Source organism: Manis javanica, chromosome 3 (genome assembly GCF_040802235.1).
Source record: "Manis javanica isolate MJ-LG chromosome 3, MJ_LKY, whole genome shotgun sequence".
In the NCBI taxonomy this organism is placed as follows: Eukaryota; Metazoa; Chordata; class Mammalia; order Pholidota; family Manidae; genus Manis; species Manis javanica.
Window position 1 is genome coordinate 87,496,487 of NC_133158.1, and position 23,001 is coordinate 87,519,487.

General features: G+C 37.6%; 1 long non-coding RNA gene across 1 annotated transcript in view; it reads left to right on the forward strand.

Moving 5' to 3' along the window:
• The window catches only part of LOC140848419 (uncharacterized), a 70,275-nt gene extending 51,805 nt beyond the window's left edge, over positions 1-18,470 (forward strand). Inside the window, exons 2-3 of the long non-coding RNA XR_012129252.1 lie at positions 13,370-13,483; positions 14,634-18,470. This is a non-coding gene — a long non-coding RNA (uncharacterized lncRNA). The remainder of the gene's footprint in view (positions 1-13,369; positions 13,484-14,633) is intronic.
• Positions 18,471-23,001: the final 4,531 nt, after the last annotated feature.

Genomic DNA, 23,001 nt, shown 5'->3' on the forward strand with positions numbered 1-23,001 from the left:
ACTCACAATACTTCTAGGAAGGGAAGATTAGATTTTTGTGTCCTAACAGAATGGTCTGAAGACATAGAAAGGGAGTAAGAGAAGAGAGAAGGAGAGAGACAGAGAGAGACTGCTTTGATGTGAGTAATTAATTCTATCCCTGAAGGAATTTCTATTGAGGTGTGGATGAATGGGCAATATTTTCATCAGGTTGAAGAAAAGGAATGGCAGGGGTGGCAGGATGACATTCTGTGGAAAAAGCATTTGTGTATTCCAAACTTTATGAAACCCAATGATAATGCTTTTAACAAAATAAGAAGTATTTGCTCCAGTTCTCTCTCCTAAACCAGAGAAGGATTTTATTCTGAAAGAGTATATTTTTAATAATTTATGCAAATGAATCTATTTAGTTTTCTTTTGGAAGGCTGTGATCAAGTCTAAATCCAGTCTAATGGTTAAAGAGTAGTAATGTGGAGAATGGGTAGAAGTGAGCAAAGTCAACAATATATGCTACTCTGTGTTTTTCACTGGTACTATAAAATTTAATAGCTTTCCTGTGGTGCATTTTTTAAAAAATGCACCTACATTAGAGACAGTTTATTAATGAGATAACTGAGAGCAGAGATTAGAGTTTAGTCCCAACAGAAAATAAATCACTGAAGAATGTTTTTTACTTTCTTGTTTACAACAACATGTTATTCATATTTTTCTGACATGAACTGATAATAATAATAATAATAATGACTGGTTAACATTTGACTGCTTACTCTCTACCTGTAATCTCCATGCATTATCCATCTAATATTCATAGGAACCTTAAGAAGTTGGTGCTGTTATGATGATGATTTTTTAAGTGCATAACTTAAGAGAGAGAATGTGTAAATGCTCAGCCATAGGTCAGACAGTTAATAAATATATCTGGGATTTTGACTCAAGTCTGTCTGGCTCAAGAGCCTGTACTGTTGACTTTGTATTGTTACCACATCAGAGAAGAGGGACAGCTTATCCCTAGGCATGCTGAGGAACAAGATCCCAGGGAGTGGTGTGAAGAGGGTGAGAAACAGTAGGGGAGCTGTTAATGAACTGGAGAGGAACGCATGTGGGCACAGCATGGGATATGGCAATTTTAAATCTAAGACTGAGTGTGGTGAAAGTTATCTAGTGATGAAGAGCAAAGTTAATTTTGTATGAAACCTGAGTGGTCACATTTTCCTTGAAAGAAGATTATAAAGGGATGGTTGAATGCAGAACACCTTGAATACTCAACATTCTGGACATATGATGTACCTTAAAATTTCTTCTTTTCCATATTTGAAGCTGATGTTCAAATTGCACAGGTTTCATTTAATGTATCACTGTGATAGAGCTGCCCTTGGAATAAAACTCGGGGAATCTTTACAGTCATCTATCAATTCAGTTTAAAGAAAGGGAAATTAGGATTCATAGTTACAAAAGAGATTCAAAGGTAATAAATTCCATTAAAAAATGGACAATTCTCATAATATTTACATGATTACAGTAGAAGGCACTGGGTGGTCTGTTAATATTAAAAGTTACCACTGAAATAAAATGGCAAGTATAGTACAAATCTTTATAGATACTCAAGGAAAACTTGATCATAGAGATAGATGTTTTGTCAGCAAACATGTCCATTACATTGATCTAAAAACAAAACTGTATGTAGATGATTCTCTATGTCATAGAAAGTTCTTCAACAGTTAACTCATGGGCAATAATAAACCCAGTGCTGTAACTAACACAGATGGTGATACTGTAGCACATTCATGTAAACTCAGAATCCATATAGTGGCTACAAGACTTGAGATTCCTTAGGGAGGAATCAGAAGTTCATTTGCTGTTCCACAGATCCAGTGCTGGTTTTCACATTGGGATCTCTGGATTACCACAGTTACTAAAATATTCAGAGCACTCCATGACAAAAGTCTCTCTGTTGTCATTGCCCAGTTTATGGTTAATACCTTAGATGGTGTTAGATAAAGCAGTACATTATAGTAATTACGAGTGCAGACTCTAAGTTCTTCACTGAGACATATTTGACTTGCCACTTGATCACTGTGTGACTCCAAATAAGTTCTTTATTCTGTGCTTCAATTTCTCCATATTCAAAGGGAATGTTTATAGGACCTATTCATTTGGTTGTAAAGATGAAATAAAATCATCAATAAACAACACTTGGTGCTATGTGTGACTAACAGTCGGCACTCAGTGGAGATCAATCATCATTTCAAGCAGTATCATAGTTTGGGTTTCCAGATAAAGCAAATAAAAATAAGCATTTCCCAGCTAAACATGAATTTCAGATAAACCACAAATACATTTTAGTAGAATTCTTCCCTCTGCAGTATTGGGAGCATATGCTAAAATATTGTTCATGGTTAAATTTTATCTGGAAACCCTAGTCTTAGTTCTGATGATAGCAGGCATTCAGTGGTTTAATTTAAACTGTTTGGCTTGAATATGTAAATGCAACTCTGGACTGAAGTTTTTTTGAAGTGGTCACATGTTGATCATTTTAATATGTTAATTTTGTTACATCTACTAACCCACAATCTACAAGTATTCACATTCTAGAATGACTAGAAGTCATTCATTTATTCAGCTAAAAGCACAGAGGCTACCAGGTGCCTGTGTTTGTTGGTGTGGTGATGAAACATGCAAACAAGAAGAAATGCCAATACAGAGTGATAGAGATCTTAATATAAGACTACAAATCAGTATGGTACAGATACAGATAGAATGGTCTAGGAACCAAGAGCTGCTGTTCTTTGAGAAACATCCATCAAGTAATGTGCCCGATATTGTTCCATGGGTGAGATGGGCCCACATTGCTGAATCCCAAAAAGGGAAATGATGTAATGATCATACAAAGAAATGTAAAATTGCTATTGTGGTAAGTTCACTGAATGAGGGATAGGTAAATGGTGTTATAAAGGTATGTACTATGAATCTGGCCCTCCTCAGAAGTCAGGGAATGCATCTTTGAGGAAGTAATAATAGAGTTGAGATCTGAAGGATAAGAAGGAGTTAAGCAGGAAAAGAGAGATAAAAGAAGAACATTCTAGGCAGAGAGAATAGCAAGGATCCCACAGTGGGAGGGAGGGTGATGTTCAGTGGAACACAAAGAGGATGCTAGTCAGAATTCTAGAGACGGAAAGGAAGAGGCTGAACAGGTAGGGAGGGACCAATCTATCTAGGCCCAAGGGTTTAGTATTTATCCTAAGGGCCAGTGTATAATTTAAGTAGGATAGAGAGAAGGGATGATGGATATGTGTTTTTAAATATTATTGTAGATGCTTTGTGGAGAATGGTTTGGAAGGGCTAATAGTAACTCTTCAGAGTAATTGGCAGGAAGTTTCTCTTAAAATAATGGAATGTAAGATATGTCTTGGAGGACTTAAAATGGTAAGAAATAGGACAAGAGGTAGAAATATCTCCTGCAAATCCTGAACAAAGGAGTATACCTCTGTGATTACAAGAGAGTTTCATTCAGTGGATTAACAGGTGTTTATAATGGTGGAAGCAGCAGTGGAGGGAATTCAAGAACCCAAGGAAAAATACCTGTGTACAAAGGTGGGGTGGTCAGATATAACTTATAGGTAAAGAGAAGTGACAAGGTTTTTAGTAGAAACCTAATATGAGGAGAGTATTGTTTTTTAAAAAATAAATTTCATATGATATCATGAATATATAATTTAGACCAAGAGATTATAGATTTAAAGCTGTGAGACTAGTTAAACAACTACTGTAGCACAATTAGTGTGAAGACATAAAGATATGATTTCAAGACTTAGTTTTAGAGAAAATGGCAGCAGGAAGATGACCCAATGAAAACCATAACGAAGGAGCAAAGAAGCGGTGGAAACTGGAGTCATGCATCAGGCTCAAAGAGTAAAGAAAGTTCAAGGAAGTGTATTTCAAATGTTATGTGAAATAAGTAGGGTAGAAAGAAGCAATTTCCAAGAGCTGATCACTCAGCTTTTGCTAGATCATCCTGAGTTAATACAGCCTCTGTTTCATACAACAGCAAATGTTTATTTCTCAGTCAGGTTACATGCAGGCTGTGGTCTGACTGTGGCTCTGCTCCATGTATCTTCTCATCTAGTTACAGGCTGAAGGAGCAGCCATCTGGGGACATGCAGTGCTCATTGTAGAGGGAAAAGCATGAGGAAGAATCATGCATTGTTCCTTAAAGCTTTTATGCAGACACTGCACAGGTACTGTCGCTCACATTTTATTGGCTAAACCAAATCACATGGAGAACCCCATTGTCAAAGGCAGAAGAGTATAATTTTCTTGTGGAGAGAGTCAGTAAAGAGAGGTTTAAATGAAATTAAGCATTCATTAGCATTATGATTTAGCAATCCCACTCCTAGGTATTTACCCAAGATAAATGAAGACATAGAGCTACACAAATCTGCATGCTAATGGTTATAGCAGCTTTATGTAGGATAATCAAGAATGGAAACAATCCAAATGTACATCAACCAGTGAATGGAAAACATATTGTGGTATATCCTTACAATAGAATAATACTCAACAATAAAAAAATCCAGCAAACTACTAATGATACATGTAACAACATGGATGAAAATCAGAGCCATTATGCTAAGTGAAAGAAGCAGATATAAATGATTACATATGAAATATATTATTTCATTTATATAGCATTCTGGAGAGGACAAAACTGTAGACGAAGAAAACAGACCAGTGGTTGGCAGAAACAGGGGTTGGGGAAGGGCATTGGCTACAAGTGAGAACAAGGGAATTTTTGAGGGATGTTGGGAATATTCTCTATCTTAACTGTGATGTTGGTTATGTAGCTGTATATATTTTTCAAAACTCATAATAATATATACCTAAAAGGAGAAGTTTTATTGTACACAAATTATGCCTCAATTATGTAAGTTAATAAGAAACGTATTTCCTTCCATGAATTGTTACTTTATACATAAATTAATACACACTTAAAAAACTGATAACCTAAAAGTATATAAACAAACTAATAGATATAAAGCAAATGAAGTATTCATTTATGAGTTGTCTTTGGGAGGTGGCAATAGTTCATTAATTTAGATACAGCTTCTGATAACTACAACTTAAATATTAAACTTTACAACTATGAAACTTACTTTTTTCCATTTAAGGAAATAACCCTCAGCATGTAATGCCTATCATGGAATTTATGGTCTGTGTGTTTTACAAGAGAAGTGGGGCTTAGTAAATAATTACAAAATGCTTTTGAGTCATTTCCATTCCCTAAGAAATACTGCATAATCTAAATAAGGAATGCTACATTTTAATAGACATAATATTTTAATTTGGTAGTTGCACAAAGCTGTATTCTGGCAGTTTATAAATTGTATGAACATGTGCAAATTCAACTGACATGCATTATTCAAGAGCAAATTATTGTCCAGAAGGATGAGTGGAGAAAAAACAAGGAAATATTTCCCCTCTTTCTCTTCTCTCTCATTTCAAAATAGCATGATAAATACAGAAAAAGAGGAAAAGGACTATTTTGTTATTTTCAAATAATGATCCAGTAAACAGTAAAAGTATAAGTAAAAATAAGTTAAAAAAAAGAAAAGCTATGATAGTATGGGGGAAAAAGAGTTCAAATTTTTGTTTCTGTCCAAAATAATCTTACATGATTTAAGTTATTCAGTTGAAGAACTGATAGATTAAGATAAATATTCATACTAATTTTTGACTAAGTATTTTGAAACAAAACAAAACCAAATCACATTTATTGCTTCTGGGTATTTTCAGGGAGGAGGAGAGAGAGGTTTAATTTATCAAGGACTATTATACATTAAACGCTGGTACTATAATGTATTGGACACTCTCATGTGGTCTGATCTACTGCAGATCTTTTTACATAATGGGTTTATTACTAATCACAACTCTTAATCTCTCCTTGTGATCCCCAAGACAGCAAAGTAATACTAACCACAGCTCTACATCTCTTGATAATTAAACTGTGGACAAGAGGGGATGTATTTTATGCCCTGGATTCCCTAACTTGATTCTGTAATCTTGTTTAGGATTTTGGTAGTCAGTCTTGTTCTGTTGGAAATTTGAATCCACATTAGATTCTCTATTGGTGCAGCATCATGACCTTTCCTGACTACTTAGTAAACATTCTCTAGGCAGCTTGAATAAGGATACTGCCTGGCACTTCATGCCTGATAGTGTGCACATTACAAAGGCACTATAGCCTTTTATTTCTCACTTTCACTTTCTAAATTGCAAATCCTTTGAGGACCAGAGTTGATAAGAAAGATATTTAGATTAATCAACAACTTACTTTTATTCAATTATTCATCTATCTCTCAGAAAAATTGATAGTATAAAAAGATCAACTTTAACAAAAAGTGAGTAATGAGATATATTTAAGTGTCTCCAGTACTGTTTGGTATATTCCATTCTTCCCCAAATTAACAAACTAACATTTCTTCCTAATAATAAATGATTTATAATCCATCAGTATACAAATGTCCTGGGAATCTGTGGGCAAGCAACCTCATGGAACAACTAGATAAAATTACCTGGAAAGACTGAATGATGTGTGCAGGTCATTGTTCTGAATCATCCCAAGCCTGAGTTGACAGCAGGCAAGGGAGTTATTTCCATCATGTTGCTGGACAGTTGCTGAAACTAGGTGTCTTGTCCAGCATCACTTCTGAGCATTAGAATAGTGCTTTGTCCCCATCTTCTAGCCCTAGGATTTTTTTAAGGCATATCTACACAGGATCATGCTTAGAGACATTTGACCTTTGGTTTCTACCCTCCCCTAGCTAGTCTTCCTGACTTCCCAGTTTCCCCAGGAATTTTCATCCATGCCCTTTTGCTCCCTAATAAATAAATAAATAAACTGGTTTCCTGCTTCATTTTCTCTCATAATAGCACTACCAGACTCTTGGACAACAGCACAATCATCTGTTAGAACACAGCCTCAATCCACTAGCAATTAAAAAAAAAATCTTTTAGCCTTCCTTAAGGAGAGAGAGGACTTTGTCTTAAGAAACCCAATGTTCACGTTTGGCTCAGTTCTCAATGAGGAAAGAGAAATGCTTCATTTTGTCCTGGGAAGCATGAGCCCCAAAGGAGAGATTAAAGGGCTCTTTCTGATATAATGCAAAGGAAGCTTGACTTTTCATATAAAAAACAAATTGAAGCTTTATATATATTGTTACAAATTAAAGAAGAAAGTCTTAATTTACTGTATGTCCTTTTCAGTCATTGTCAACTATTTTCTTTTTTTCTTCTTTTCCCCTCCTCAGCCAAATTTATAAAGTATGTACAAAAATGAGTTCAGAAAAAAATATTAAGATCCCAGGACTAAAGAAAAAAGTAAAATTAAAGAAAACATCTACTGATTTCTTCTTTCCTCGAAAAATAAAATGAAAGAATAATTTTTCAAAGGCTGCTATAAAATATTCTAATGTCCACCCTGGCAGGGAGGCAGCAAGCAGTAGCTGAAAGAAGGCTAGAATGGAAATATTGTACAATTTTTATGACTTGGTCAGGTTTTTTGGTTTCTTTCTTCCTCAGCTCCTTTATCTGAAATGAAATAACTATACTAGATCTTAAATTATGACCATCCATGAACCTATCCCATCCCTTGCTTTTTCTTACTCTTAGGCATTATAACAGTCTGATAATACATAGAAAACACTCCTATTTATTGACTCTAGACACCTAAAATGTACTAATGAGACTCACACCTGCTCCCTTTACTCAGCCAACTACACACGTTTATACTTAATCAGAATTCTTTAATGTTAGATAAAGAATTAGGTATTTCACAGTAGTGGTGAAACAAGAAATACATTGTATATATATCATGATCATTATATTATATTACAATTATATATTACATTGTATATTGTATATTGTAATTGTATATTATAATCACAATCATATACATCATATATGTATAAATGTCCTTGCCTGCCCTTTATGCATGGGTACTGTGGCCACCTTGGCCTCCTGGTTTCTTCTTCTATGTTGTCAGGCCTACTTTCTTTTTATTTGTTCTTATAAAGCTGTGGGTGATTATAATATGCAAGATTTTAACATTGCAGTGGTACGCACATTTTAAAAGAAAACAAAAGTGAAACTCTAACCTTGAAATTTCAGCTATAACCTATGGATGAAGGAGGTTTCAGGAGCATCACTCTTTGGCACCTCTGAAATTATTCGGTGATAGTCCTGTTGGTGGAAAGTTCAATGTGTTAAATGTGATTGTTACAATAAAACAAGAGCAGAACAGTGTCCAAAGGTGGCATGCAGAAGTCTAGGGGAAATATGAGCTGAAAGAATGCACTTGTATAAAATATAGAAGAAAAACTGATCTGTCAAGATGCTCCTCATAGTTACTTGATTAAAAAAAAGAAAAAAACAAATATAGCAAGCACAGAAAAGTAGTTTAAATCATTAGCTGTTGAGGTAAGGGAATTCAGTCTTTAAGAATGATGCTTATGAAAACCAAAGAGTAACATGGGAAAATTTTTATACTTTTAAAAAGTACTTTTCAGAATTTCATGTATGCTATCCAAAAAAAAGTCATCTCTAGGATGTACAGCAGGAATATTTGTCTTTCACTTTGTACACCCCTATATCCCTACCATCTTAAACAGTATCTGGTACATAGCAGGTGCTCAAAAAATATTTGTTGCGTGACTTTATTGAAGAGTCATTTAAAATAAATATTGGAAGAAAATATGCAAACTAACATGATAATGTTTCTGTAGTGGAGTGTGGAATTATGGGTACTTTTTTCCTGATTTTCTGAACTTTTTCTTCCCTTCTCCTACCTTGTTCTCTATATATGTCCTGTTGAAATTCAGAAATGCATATTTTTTAGTCTCCCACCCTAATACCTTTCAATTTCTGTTTACAACCTGGCAAAAGAGATGATTCTATGAAATGAGAGATTACAAATAAATGGTTTGCAATTTTTGAAAGGCAAAAATCAAAACATCGTGTGGTATGTACTTTGTGTAGCTACAGCCCTATCTATATTCAGGGACAGCTATGTAGCACAGAAATAACTTCTCTCTGTTTCAGTCATGAGCTAGTTTTTCCATTGTACATTTATTCCACAGCTAATAAAACAGTGCAATTCTACTTGCTTTTAATGTTCTGCCAATGAACTGCTAAGAACAATAAGCATGAAATAAATTCTCAAAGTTTTTCAGAGAGAATTCATCTTTTACCATGAAGTTTGACTAAGTCAGGAAAATTAAACCTAGATAATAAAGCTTCAATTAGAGCACAGACTTACATGTAGAGTCTCTGAGCATATTGCAGTTACAAAAATCAACAGATAATATAACAGTGTGCATTAGCCTCTGACTTTAATTTGGTTTTAGTATTATGTGAGGTCTGGGACAGAATTGAACTATATTCAAACTCAAAATTGTAACCTGATACATGCATAGCTTGATGCATAGATTTGCAAATGCTTTTTTTCTGTTTCACAGTTATTCATCTATCCATTCACTCAATTTACTTCTTCAAGAAATACATATTTAAGTTTTCCCACTTATCAGCTGTATGATCTGAGATGAGTTGCTAACCTATTTTGGCTTCAGTTTCAGGTAATATCTGTAAATGTGTTATAGTGATTGGTGGGATTTTCAAACATATGCAGTGTTTGAAAAGTCCTGGCACAGAATAAGACCTCAGTAAGTGTTAGCTCCTTTTACTGTGCCTGAGAAAACTGTGCTAGGAATTGAAGGTATGGTGATGAAAAAAATAGGCCTGGCTCTGCTCATTATTGCAAGGCAATTTCTATGGACTGTTTTTGCATGTCTCGTGAGCAGAAGCACTGACAGCCTTTTGTTTGGATCATCTTTAGACAATGAGTTTGGGAGACAGAGATAGTGTCTCCCTTCATAGCAGAGAATAGCCTTTTTTGTTCTCCATTATAAAAAATTCAGTGCTTCTCTCTGGGACAAAGTATGGGCAAGCTTGCTTGTAGGCAATTCTGACATTTCTTAAAATTTCTTAAACTTGGTATTCCTTTTCCATAATTCAACCCATTGCATGTATATGTGTCACCTGGACTTCATCATTTCTCTTTGTAGGAATTGGAACTCAGGCAATCAGTGCAAATGCTGATATTTTGGCTATAGCTATTGCTGTGAATAATAAACTGTCCTTTGTTTCCAATCCAGGAGTCTTTTGCCTTCTGTTAGCATCCAAACTAACTTGTTAACTTGCAAGTTGGATAAAATCCTAGATTCTTTACAATTCCTATCATTAGGTAATTATAGGAAGAGTAAAACATATCTGTATAAACACAAAAATCTGTGTGTGTGTATATATATATATGTATATATACACACATACATATATATGTATATGTTGTATATGTATATAAATCTACATAGACACATATTCTCATCTACATAGAAAAAACAAGGGTGGTAAATGTTATAGTAATATTATTCAGTAGTATGTAGTTGTGGAAATCTTCTATTAATTTATCTGACACCAAAAACCTTAGAAGTGGGAGGTAAACATGAGAATTACTTAACCAAACCTACTGGCTAGTGCTAATGCTTATCTCACCTACCACTTTTTCTCCAGCTCATAATAGAATAAATGGCACATAGTATGTACTCACTGAATATATAGTTTAGTAAGTGTATAAATAATTTATGAATACATTTATAAATAAATATATTCTCCTTACTGCTTGACAGTTTCCATAAGAGGCTAGGCACTTCTGAATGAACTTTTTTGTCTGGAAGTTCTTCCTTACTCTGTTAGTCAAGCTAAGAGGAGATATACTATGCTAATATAAAAGTCACAAAAATATTACTGGATGGCCCAACATAATGAACAACTTCTCTCTCATATCACCATTCAGTATAGATCAGGAAGCTCACCTTCTTAAAGGCTTTCTCTTTAAAGTGATGTCAAGAATTGGAGCTCCTCTATAATGTCGCTTTATCAGGAGTAAATGAAAATGGCAGTGTTGTCTCTGCTGTAGTTAATTTGAACTAAATTGAGTTCTTAAACTTAATTCGTTGATTCTAAGTCTTCCCATGGAAAAAACACAACAACAAAAATTCACTCTCTTCCACATGATATGATAGGTATTTAAATGTTTATTTCCCCTTAGTCTCTACTTTTCCTAGTCTTAATAATCTTAAGTCCTATAATCAGGCCTCACATGAAATCATTCTTGGATATCTTACCATTTTGATTATTTTGTTTACAACCTGGGCAAAGAGATAATTCTATGGAATGGGAGATTACAAATGAACAGTTTGCAATTTTTGAAAGGCAAAAATCAAAACGTAGTGTGGTATGTACTTTGTGTATTTTCCTATGGACATTCCTTAGGTTGTCAATAATGTTTAAAGAGTTTCACTGAGAACTGAATATACCTCAGATATTATCAGACAAGCATAGAGTGAGCCTAATATCCCATGATTTAAATTCTAGAAAGTCCAGTGCTTCTCGCCTTTCATATCATCTTGAGAGAATTACAGGACACCAACAGGGACAGTATTTTTTAAAGTATTGACTGATGCTTGCCATACCTCATTCCATTGTACCCTGCCACCCCACCACCCCATTTCAGGTAGGCATTGTCTCAAGGGGGGGTGGCAACTGTGGAAATTGGAGAACAGATTCTTGTCTTTTCATCTTTAAAAAAAGGCACACAGAATACTTGAAGATCAAGTTTTTCCTGTCTTTGAAGAGGTAAGAACTCTCTTGACTAGAAGAAATAGAGAAGAGTAACAGAGGGATCTTGAGAGTTAGACACTGGTGAAGGCATATATGGGTGGTTTACTGCACCCTGTCCTCTCTGAAACCCTCACCTTCAGAGTTAGTGGTTCTTGAAAAGGGAGAGAGAGCAATGCAAGTCAGTCATAGTGGAAATTGAAAGGATACAATACCTGAGCCTCTGTCCTCTGTCTGGCATGCTGAGAGACAGCAGCCTCCCAAGAATATCACCATACCATGGAAATGAGTAGAGATGGCTATTAGGTGGCAGGACTACAAAACTGAGGCCTGCACAGCCTCCTGTCCATGGCACTGTGCCACATATGTGTGGCCTCTCCCCTCCCTTCCAAATAACCTAATATTCTCTCAGGCAGGAGAAGGAAAAAATCTGAAATGTCTAGATTAATCTGAAATTACTGTGTGTACCCAGAAAAAGTTTACTTGTACTTGACTAAGATTACCCTTTCTGCCTTCGGAAAGGCTGAATGTTGTAATAGGGAATACGTTGTATCTTAGAGAAATGCTGTCAACTTCTTAGCACTTCTAAGGACACAATTTAAAAATATTCTGACAACTACAGATGATTTGCTTGTGAATGGAAAAACTACAGGATTTGGATTTAGGAGATGTAAATTTAAATTACTCCCTCTATGATTTTGGCACATGATAGTTTCTCTCTTAGCAACAGTTATATCATGAAAAACACGTACATATTCTGAACTTTCTTGTAGGCAGAATGAGGATATTAAATGAAGTACATACCTGCTAAATGGTTCTGTGATACTTAAAATTGCCATAAATATGTCACCACCATTAGTCTATTTCTACCAGGTAGCTGTGGTTTTAAAATTAGATTAGATTAAATATGTGATTTGCTGTTTCATTTGATATTGGGTATAGAGAGATACTAGTTCAGTGATATTCAAATTCTCATGTGCATAGGAATCACCCAGAAGATCTTACCAAAAAGTAGATTCAGATAGATGTACCATGTTTGATATGGGGCCTGAGATTTTCCACCTTTAGCAAGCTCCCTGATAATCATGTTTCTGCTGGACTATAGACCACACTTTGAGAAGCAATGCTATAGTTAATGACTAATTTTTGCACATTTCCTGAACTTGAAGTAACAATTAATATTCAATGTTGCATCTCCCATTGTCTAAGAATAGCTCCCTCATTTCTTTATCTCTCCCATCTGTTCATATCAAGTTCCTTATATTCTCAGCATATCTGAAGTTGATAATGTCATGACCTGATTATCAAATGCTCTGAAATAACTTTTAAGGTTTTTTTTTTTTTTTAACATTTGTCATTATCCATAAAGAACATGTTGTGCTTCCAGGGTAAGTATAACAAACAGTTCCATCCTTGAGAATTTAGAGATTTAATTCCACAAAATTGGCAGCAGACGTACCACTGTTTCAGTTATTCATTTTTAAGACAAGAATAAAATTTATATTTGAATACTACAAGTAATAAAAGTGGACAAGTATTAATGCAGTAGAGGTACCATTTTATTCTGTTTGCTTTTACTATTTCTGTTGCCTTGGGATTCTAGTAGGGTGGTGTGTGTAGAGGCCAGGCTGTTCTCACACTTGTTTCTGTCCCTCTGGTGAAGACCACTGCCATCGAGAGCACAGAGCATCACTGAAGACATCAGAGATGATGCTGTCCATTCACCTACTAACAAAAAGCTGTAGACAAGAGACTGTGGTTTCCTACGACAGAATGGGTAAAATTATCCAGAACTGCCAAGTTACACATCCAAGTTTCCTCACTATCCCCTTTGAGACATACTATGCACATTGGTCAAGAGCTGGACTATGTAAACATTGCCTGGGTGAATGATGTTAGGCAATTAACCACTTGAGGCTTTGATTTCCTAATCTGTATAATGGATATAATTATTGTACTTACTTCATGAGCCTTTTGTGAAAATTTAATGAGTTAATATATGTAAAGTGCTTAATAACTGCCAAGCATATAGCAGGTACCATATAAAGGTTATTATTATTCATTATTATCACTATTATTACTGTTAGTTTATTCCTTTATCATGGTCAAATTATAGATAATTTCTGAAGTCTACTCCACTACCAAACTGAATTTGATTTGTACTCTCTTTAGACATTAACATGTGAAGGATGAGCTACTATAATTTATAGTTACTAGAAGTGAAATGTATTTCCTGAAATTCAGTGAATTTTGTATTTTTCTATTGTACTACATTTGTACTATACTGAAGACATTGCTCGCATTGAAATCTTTAGAAAGTGAAAAAAATTTTTCAAAATTTACTCATCACATCCAATATTTTGACATTATTCTATAGACAATATGAAAAGAGACATGTATTTGAAAACATTTTCTCATCAAATAAAGGACTGAAAAGTAGGCTAAAAAATAATTAAAGAAAGACATATTTTCTATGTAAAGTTCACATAAAAAGTTCTCAGCATCTGTGTTCTTCTTATATGGTGTTGAAAAGAGATAATCAAAAACATTTATAGACTGACAATCCCACAACATTCACAGATCACAGAGAGAGTGATTCAATTCAAATTTACTTCAGCAGGTAAATGCTTACCTTTAGTGTTCTGTGAGTCACCAAAGAAATACCTAACTGTGCGTTTCCCTCATGAAATTTATCTTTTTATCTTTTATAAGGGGGGCAATTATGATAATTGAATGATCAGAGCAAAATAATAAAGAACAATACTAATAATAACTGCACACAATCAAGTCGCTGAGTATAAGGTGTAGGTAATACAAATTATAATGGTATAAGGGTAGTCAGTTTAAAATGTTAATATATGCTTTCTGGAAGAAGGTGCTGCTGATAATGGGCCTTGGAAGTAAGTAGGATTTTGAATATATTCCAGGTATCTAAAGCCACAAGAACAATGATGTTAAGGCATCCACTCCAGAGACCTACTTACACAATAAGAATGAAGTTGGCAGCTGGGATGCAACTAAATTACTTTTAGGATTTGAAGATACAGGCGTGCCTCATTTTTGGATCAAACACAATGCATGAAAATCTGGCAAAACTAAACAACAAAACAGAGGAGTATTTTTTGTTGTTATTTCATGAAAGGTTTTGGCCTAAAGGTCCAAAAAGGTCTCCTAAAATACAAAGTTGCTTTTGAGTGTATTAAACATAAATTACTTATAGAAACTGTGATTTGCTCTGAGTGTTCCAGGCTGACAACTCTTGTACACAATGAGAGAAGACCTCCAAGGGCCACTTTGGACCTGGTGGTTGTGGGAAGTCGTGTGGGATAGCTTTTCCTCTCTGCTTTCTCTCTTCTGAATGACAGCAGCACGGACCTTTGGCTTCATTTATTCTAAAATATTTAAATCAAATTATAAAGCTAATGTATTAAAAATGAGAAATAAATTTAAAACAGATTGCTCTGACTGCTGTGACTTATTAGCCCAGTTGGTCTTTTGTCTGTGCCTAGTTAGCCCGGTGGGTGAGAACACAGTGCTAATGATGCCAAGATCAAGGGTTTAATACCCCCTGGCCTACTGAGCTTTGTTCCATTCCATGGCTAGAACTGTGCCCATACCCAGGCCAGACTGCCTGTGAATGTGGTCCACTCCTCAGAGGCTAGCAGAGAGAATGTAGTTAGATGAGCCCAAATCTGCCTTTACTCCAGGAAAATGAACAAACCATGAACTCAAGATGCCCATGGAATTAATGATCTGTCATTATCTTCCACGAGGACCCATGACCCTATTTCGTGGTTAAGTATGTACCTTTGACTGATTTTTTAAAACAGGCTAAGAAGTGTCTTGACTTTATCTCATCTCACTGTTGCCAAACTTAGATTCCTCTATTATTAGATCTCTATAAAATACATTATACCGTGAGTACTATGAAATCCTGTAATTCCAGCTAGAATCACTAAAAAAAAACCCAACAAACTCTACAGACAAAGTGTGCTGGCTGTTTCAGGAACATATTCTGTCAGTGAACAGAGGCCCTGAGAGAGCCTCTCATGAGTGAGAAGCCTGTGAAGCAGGTACTGCCATTTGATATGTGTCTCTGTTTGGTCAGCCAGAGATACTTAAAATCTCACTTTTTATTAAACAAACCAAATTATGAGAATTAAAAATTCCTCATTATTAATTGAAAATTCATAAATAAAGGTGAAACTTTACCCTCAGAGTCTTTAAATGAGGTCCTCAGCTGGTAACTAGCCTGTTGTGTTCTGACCTAAAATCATAAGACCAGTAAATAAGTTAAGAGAGGGGTTACTTTATGAGATGTTGAAAATCATCAGGAAAAATAATACCACCTTGAATCAGAGTACAAAAAATAACTGGAGGAAGCATTGCTTAAGAAATTTTTGCATCGATGTTTTTGAAACGCTCAACCGAGAGAACATGCTGACTGTTACAAGATTAACTGTTAAATCTTACCAGGCTGAAGATAATAAAATGATGCAAAACATAACAGGCAGTGTCACGGGAAATGCTTACAGGTCCTGTGCCCTGGATTGCTCTTGAATTCACAGGCCTGGGTAGTTGGCTTACGCATTTTTAGATCGGAACTATTAAGACCCCCAAATTATGCTTTAAAAAAGGTTTTTAATTGTTCTCTGATAGGTCTTGTTCTAGGTTTTTGTCTATTCCACAATAAGTAAGTAGGTAGGTTTATAACACTTTGAGGTTCAGCATAGGTCAGATTCTGCCCTATGAGCTTCATATGCATATCTTGCATGCTTGCTCTCCTGTCCACTTGCCTACTCTGGCTGCTCTCCTGCAGCCATAATCCCTGCTTCCTGAAACTAAGGCCATATTTCTGGCAATATCAAATGCCATTCAGTTTTTAATAGATTATGAAAGGAAGCAAAAGAAGAGAAAAAAATGAAACAGAAAAGTACTTCTGTAATAAAAGTTTCAGTGCTACCCCCAGGGAAAATTTTGAAGCTGCTCCTATGTCCCTTGCAATGAATGAATTTTTCCACTGGGTTTAGGAGATTTTAGGAGGTCCCTATAGACTTCTCTCCAAACCAGTTCTTAAAGCTAAGAACCCAGGCTCAGCAGGAATTTTAATTAAATTGACACATTAAACAAATAATTGATGTAGGAAGTTTTCTCTGAGGCTTGTCAATTATTTAGTGAATCTATCTTCTTGCCTCCTTCACACAAACACCTGAAGTTAAATATATACATAGACAATTTCATTAGACTTAGTGCCCACTTATTGTTGGTAATATAGTATAATAATAATTTGTTTAAAACACAAGTGTTTTGGAATCAGACCTAGGGCCAAATCCTGGCTCAGTCACTCACTAGCTAAGTGATTTTTAAAATATTTAATTTCTCTGTCCTTCACCTTTTTTGTATCTACAATGATGATAGCAAACCATTTCATAGGATTATTGTGAGAATTAAATGAGTGGGAGAAAAACAGTCTTAACATAAATGCAGATCCTCATAAAATGTGAGTTCCTATCATCTTATCCATGAAAGCACAAAAATCATAAACAACTAATCTATATAAACACCCATCATTATTCTTCATCTATTTATAACAGCATATAATTTAACTCATCTAACAAGTCTAGTTGAACCCCAAAGGAAATTATCCCTCAATAAAATACAAAATTATTACCTTATTCAATAAATATTTGATGAAAACATACCTATTAGGTGCTATTAAGTGAATAAAATATACAGCGCTTATGCCTTTTTGGATCACAATGGGGAGATATGAAAAAAAGTTAAGAGAAAGCCTGTATTTCAAAATACGGTGAATACTAGGAAGGGGGACAGTGAGTAGGCTGTTATTGGACAAAATAGTGGGAGTAGGGAATATGTTTTTAAATTGGGAAATATTTTTGAGGAAGCATATTTAAGCTAAGACTGAGAAGGCAACTAGGTCATGTGTGGGGAGAAAGAATTTTCCAAATAAATAGTGCATGCAAAGACTGAAGGAGAGAAGGTTCATTGTACTAAGCACATGAATGGATAACATGTGCTAAAAGTTGCAGAGTGGACAGGAGGAAATGGGCAGGAGACTGTGGAGGTAAGCTGGCAGAGGCAGAGAGAGAAGAGAAATGAGAGAGAGAGAGAGAGAGAGAATGAGAATGAGAGAGAATATTAATGGTAAAGAAGTATTATATTCAGAGTAAGAGTAAGATAGGGGACATGAATCTGTTATTCCTTGAGTTGTTCTAAATTCCCACATGCCTCTCTCACATTATGTATATATCTTGCCAATTTGAGTGATTTTTAACATTTAAAGAGGAGCATGTTTTTTTTAAAAGATGTGGCTCCTAATATGAAGTGGTATTTCATCTGATGGTCAATCCAAGAATGTGAGAGGTCAAATCATCTGTGTTGGACTTGCCAAGACACAGTAAGGGTGTGCCCAGCTCATTGTGGGGAATTAAAAAAATTTTAATAATAGTTTGGACCCCACATGGTTTCTTTTTTTTAATTTTTATTGACTTTAGAAGTCCATATAAGATATATTTGTACTCTACAGTCCTGGGAATCTGAAGAACACTCTGGGTTGGAGGCTGATTTTTGTAAGTTATTTGCCTATAGAGGTAATTTGAAGATGGATTGGAAGATGGAGCTAAATGAAGAAAAAAAGGTCCAGGTCTAAGCGACTGAGAAATTCAATATTTAAAGTTTAAGTAGGGGAGGACTTGGCAGAGGAAACTGAGAATACACAGCCAAATGTAAATAGACAGATTAAGACAGGGGGATGTCATGGAAGGATGTCAAGAGAAGAGAGACTTTTAAGGGATTAATCTATGTCAAAATTTAGGATGCACCAGTCAGAATGAAGTTTAAGAAATGAATTTTGAATCTGTTAACATTTCCATTACTGGTGACCTTAATCAATTTTGGTGGGGTGATGGGGCAGAAATCTAACTGCAACTGAGTTAAATAAGGAATGGAAAGGAAGTAAGTTGAGTAAGTGAATGTGAGAAATTTGAGAATGGTGTAGAAGACAGGAGGCAACAAAGATATAGGTAAGCATGCTAGAGAAAAATAGTAAAGTTACTAGGCATTGATGAGGGCTCATTTAAGGCAGGTCATCCTAAAAGACAACTGAATAAAGTGGTTTTATTGCTTTACATGTGAGTGTTGACACATTTTCACATCTATTCCATTGGTATTACTGACACCACCCTGAGATCCAGGCAAACCAAAGTCTGGCCCTGGTGTGGGTAAAATTGCAGTATTTCCAGAATCTCTCTCCTGACTTTAGTATATCTCCATATCAATAGGTGTTTCCAAGGGGTGGAGAGAAAAGTATCCATATCAATAGGTACTTCCAAGGGTGAGGGAGGGCTTATCTAGACTGGAGAGGTTAAGTAGATCTCCCTCTTCTTCTGCAGCTGCGTCTGGAGAGATGCCGGATGACTGCTTGTAAGAAATAAACGGGTTTCTCCCACCTTCTTTCTCCCTTTGAGGGATTTCAGTTTGAAAGGTGTTTTGCCCCAGGATTTCCTTTGGAGTTACATTCCCCAGAGTTATATCTGGGGGCAGTTGGTAGGACCTCTGAACTGGAAATCTGTCTAAATGGGTGCGACCCTTGGACGGACTGCCTCTAGGGATGATGGGGAGGCCCAAGCGGCTGTAGCAGTAGATGATGCAGCTTTACTCGGGAACCCCCTATATGTGGGGCTGCCAATGGGGGAGCCCATAGTGGGAAATTGGTCTAAGATAAAGCACCTTCTGGAGGGGTGGGGCCTTCCCTGAATTGGGCAAGGGTGGAGACACTGGATATTGCAGAATTAGCCCTCTGTTAGATAAAAGACTGCTTAGAGTCTCTGAATGGCCGTGTAGCAACTGGCATTGTAAGATCTCTTTTCATCAAGATAGTGGAAAGTGTTACAGAGGAGAGAGAGGGTTATTGAGGAGAGACAGAGACTTCAGCAGGAGAGAGACACACTTCAGTAATGCTTGGAGGAACTGGGTGATGACCTATTGGATGCCCTTAAGAAAGAGAGTTGAGAAGACGGGGCACACTCCTGGAAGATTACTTAGCAGCAGCGAGGGAAGAGGCTACTGGAGAATCTACTTTGCAGGAGGCTGTGGGGGAAGGGAGAAGAGTGGTGCCTTCACCCCCGGAGATGGTAGAGGAGATCTCAGGAGAGGATCAGAGAATGTGGCTGAGGGTTGATCTGTTGCCAAGGCCTCCTCCCAAGGGACCAGCCTCTCCTGTATAAAAGGCCTGCCCAGTTGTAATTGAGAAAGTAAAAACGCAACAACTGTGGCCTACTCAGGGGGAGGAGCCACCCCTCCAGAGGTTGTGGAGCACTCCATGCTCCACCCCTATACCCAGAATGAGCTGGTGGACATGAGCATCTGGTTTCAGCAGAAGCTGTCAGAACCTCTGCCTACATGGCTTCTGCATCTCTGGGATATGGGGTGGAAAACATTGTTATGTCGGGTTCTGAAATAGACAGACAGGCAGATTGGCTTCCCTGATGACTCACTCTTCTCTCCAGCAGTGGTTGCAAAGTCCCCATCACACCTCAGGGAATTGGGTGCTTCTGGATTTCCTGATAGCAGCCATCAGGGCAGTTTGGCCTAATCAGGGTGATTTACCATACTTACTAACTTGAAAACGTTTGCAGAGCTCCAGCCAGTGCTATGCGAACAAGGCATGAAAAATATCTATAATATGGACCCCCAGGACCCTGATGAGGAGTTGTTCACCATAGGAATGAGAAATCTGGTGTTCCATACAGCTCCCCCATCTCTCTTTGGGTCCCTAGTGACTATTCTTGTCCCCCACTTAGGGAAACCCATAAGTGAGGCTACTCATACTTTGGCAGATCTGGGGGGAGTTGAAACAATTAGAGCACAGAAGGAAGTACAGGCTACGACTGAAGGGAGAGGTGCAAAGAGCCCTGTGAAGGTCTTGAGGACCCAGATGTGGGTTGACTTGATAAAGGCCAGGGTACTGAAAGAAAAACTTGATGGGCAGCCTAATAGGGTCTTGTTAGAACTGCGGCACCAATTCAAGCCAGAGCAGCAGTTCCAGCTGCTGAGGTCCAAGACACAGAAGCCAGAGTCAAAGTGCCATGTCTGGCCTGTGTTCTTGCAAGACTTCCTGGGGGACAGTACTCAGGCTCTGCCTGGGCCCTCACCCTGCAGGATGATGATTGGGCAGTGCAGTTTGACTTGGAGAGGGGTCAAGGCCCCCACCTTGGGAGACATGGTGGGGACTGGAGGCCACATGGAAGAAACTGCAAACAGTGTGGCTGTATCACTACATTAATGATATGCTCACATCTGATTCTCTTGCAGATTTAGAAGGGACAGTTTCTAGACTGCTGCAACATCTACAGGAGAAAGGATGGGCTGTGAACAGTGCTGAGGTTCAGAGACCTGGTTTGTCTGTAAAATTCTTGGGGGTTTTTTGGTTGGGTAAAACTAAAATTATTCCTGAAGCAGTCACAGATAAACTCCAGGCTTTCCCTACGCCTGCCACTGTGGCAGTATTACAAGAGTTTTGGGGTCTTTTGGGCTACTGGAGAGTGTCTATCCCATACTTGGCACAAATTCTGAAACCCTTATACCTATTAATACAAAAGGGCATCTGGTGGAACTGGGGGCATCTGGTGGAACTGGGTAGAACTGTATGCAGCTGCTTTTACTGCTGTTAAGTGAGCAGTCAATGCTATACAGGCCTTGAGTGTAATGGACTCATCAAGGTCCTGTGAGCTAGGTGTTCATGTGATGGAAGATGGTTATGGACGGGGCCTTTGGCAGTGGCTTGAATGGACATGCCAACCTATTGGATTCTGGTCACAGCTATGGAAAGGAGAAGAGGTCCAGTACACCTTGATAAAGAAGCAACCAGCTGTTGTGTACGATGCCTTGCTGGCTATGAAGCCCATCACTGGAACATTTCTGACTAAGGTAATAACCACTTATTCCATCATGGGGTGGATATGAGACTAGACCCAAAGGCCACAGAGTGGCATGGCACAGATGCCTACACTGCCCAAATGGGGTGCATATTTACAGCGGTGTTGTGCCCTCTCTACTAACCCCTTAAGTGGAGAACTCTGATGCTTATTGGGGCCAGTGACCTATGCTAGTGAAAAGCAGGAAGAACTTGCTTTTGAGCCTTTGGTAGCTGAGAGTCCTTATCAGGATGGAAAAGTCCCTATACCTGAAGTTGCTTGGTATGCAGACAGCTCCAGTCATGGGCAGCCCCCGAAGTGGAGGGATGTGGCTTTCCATCCCAAAATGGAGACAATATGGACAGAGGATGGAGAGGGGAAGATCAGCCCATAATGGACTAAGTTGAGGGCAGTATGGCTCGTGACCACCCAGCAGCCCTCCCCTATAGTTGTCTGCACTGACAACTGGGCTGTCTATCAGGGTTTGACCCTGTGGCTTCCAACATGGTACCATGTCAACTGGATGGTTGTTCTCCATCCCCTTTGGGGGCAAACGTTGTGGCAAGACCTATGGGCCTCTGGTCAGACTAAGACTGTTACCATATATCATGTGACTTTGGCATCCCCAGGGAATGATGAAGCAGACATCATTCCCTAGAAAGAAAGCCTGCATCCTATGTAGCCCAATGGTTACATCAGCATTTGTTGCATGCAGGGCAAAAGACAATGTGGGCTGTAGCCCGTTGGTGGGTTTGCCATTGACCTTTGAGGAAGTCAGCAGAGCCCAGAAGAAGTGCCTTGTGTGCTCTAAGAGGGACTTACACCGAGTCCTGCAGCAACATGGGACAATATTAAGGGGGCCAATACCCCTTGTCAGGTAGCAGATAAACTAGATTGGGCTCTGCCCATATCAGAAAGATATCGGTATGCCATGACTTCTGTGGACACAGATACTGGACTATATTGGTTGCTTTTCCTGCACATCATGTAGATCATCAAACTACCAAGAGGGGCCTAGAGCATCTCTTTGCAGCCTATGGCTGGCTGCAGGTGACTGAGAACGATCAAGGTACCCACTTATTGGACATGTGTTACAAGAATGGATGCAGCAACTAGGAATAAAGTACAAGTTTCATGTACCATATAACCCTACCAGGGCAGGCATGATAGAGTTACAATTGTTTGTTGAAACCGGCCTGACATCAGACATCAATAGCCTTCAGGGCTGGTCAGTTCAGTTCACTTATGGACAGTGAGTGCTATGGTGTTTGAATGAGAAGCCCCAAAAAGGAGCCTTGAGCTCTATGGATATGCTGACACACATTGTTGCCTCTCCTATACAACTGTATGTGTAAACCAA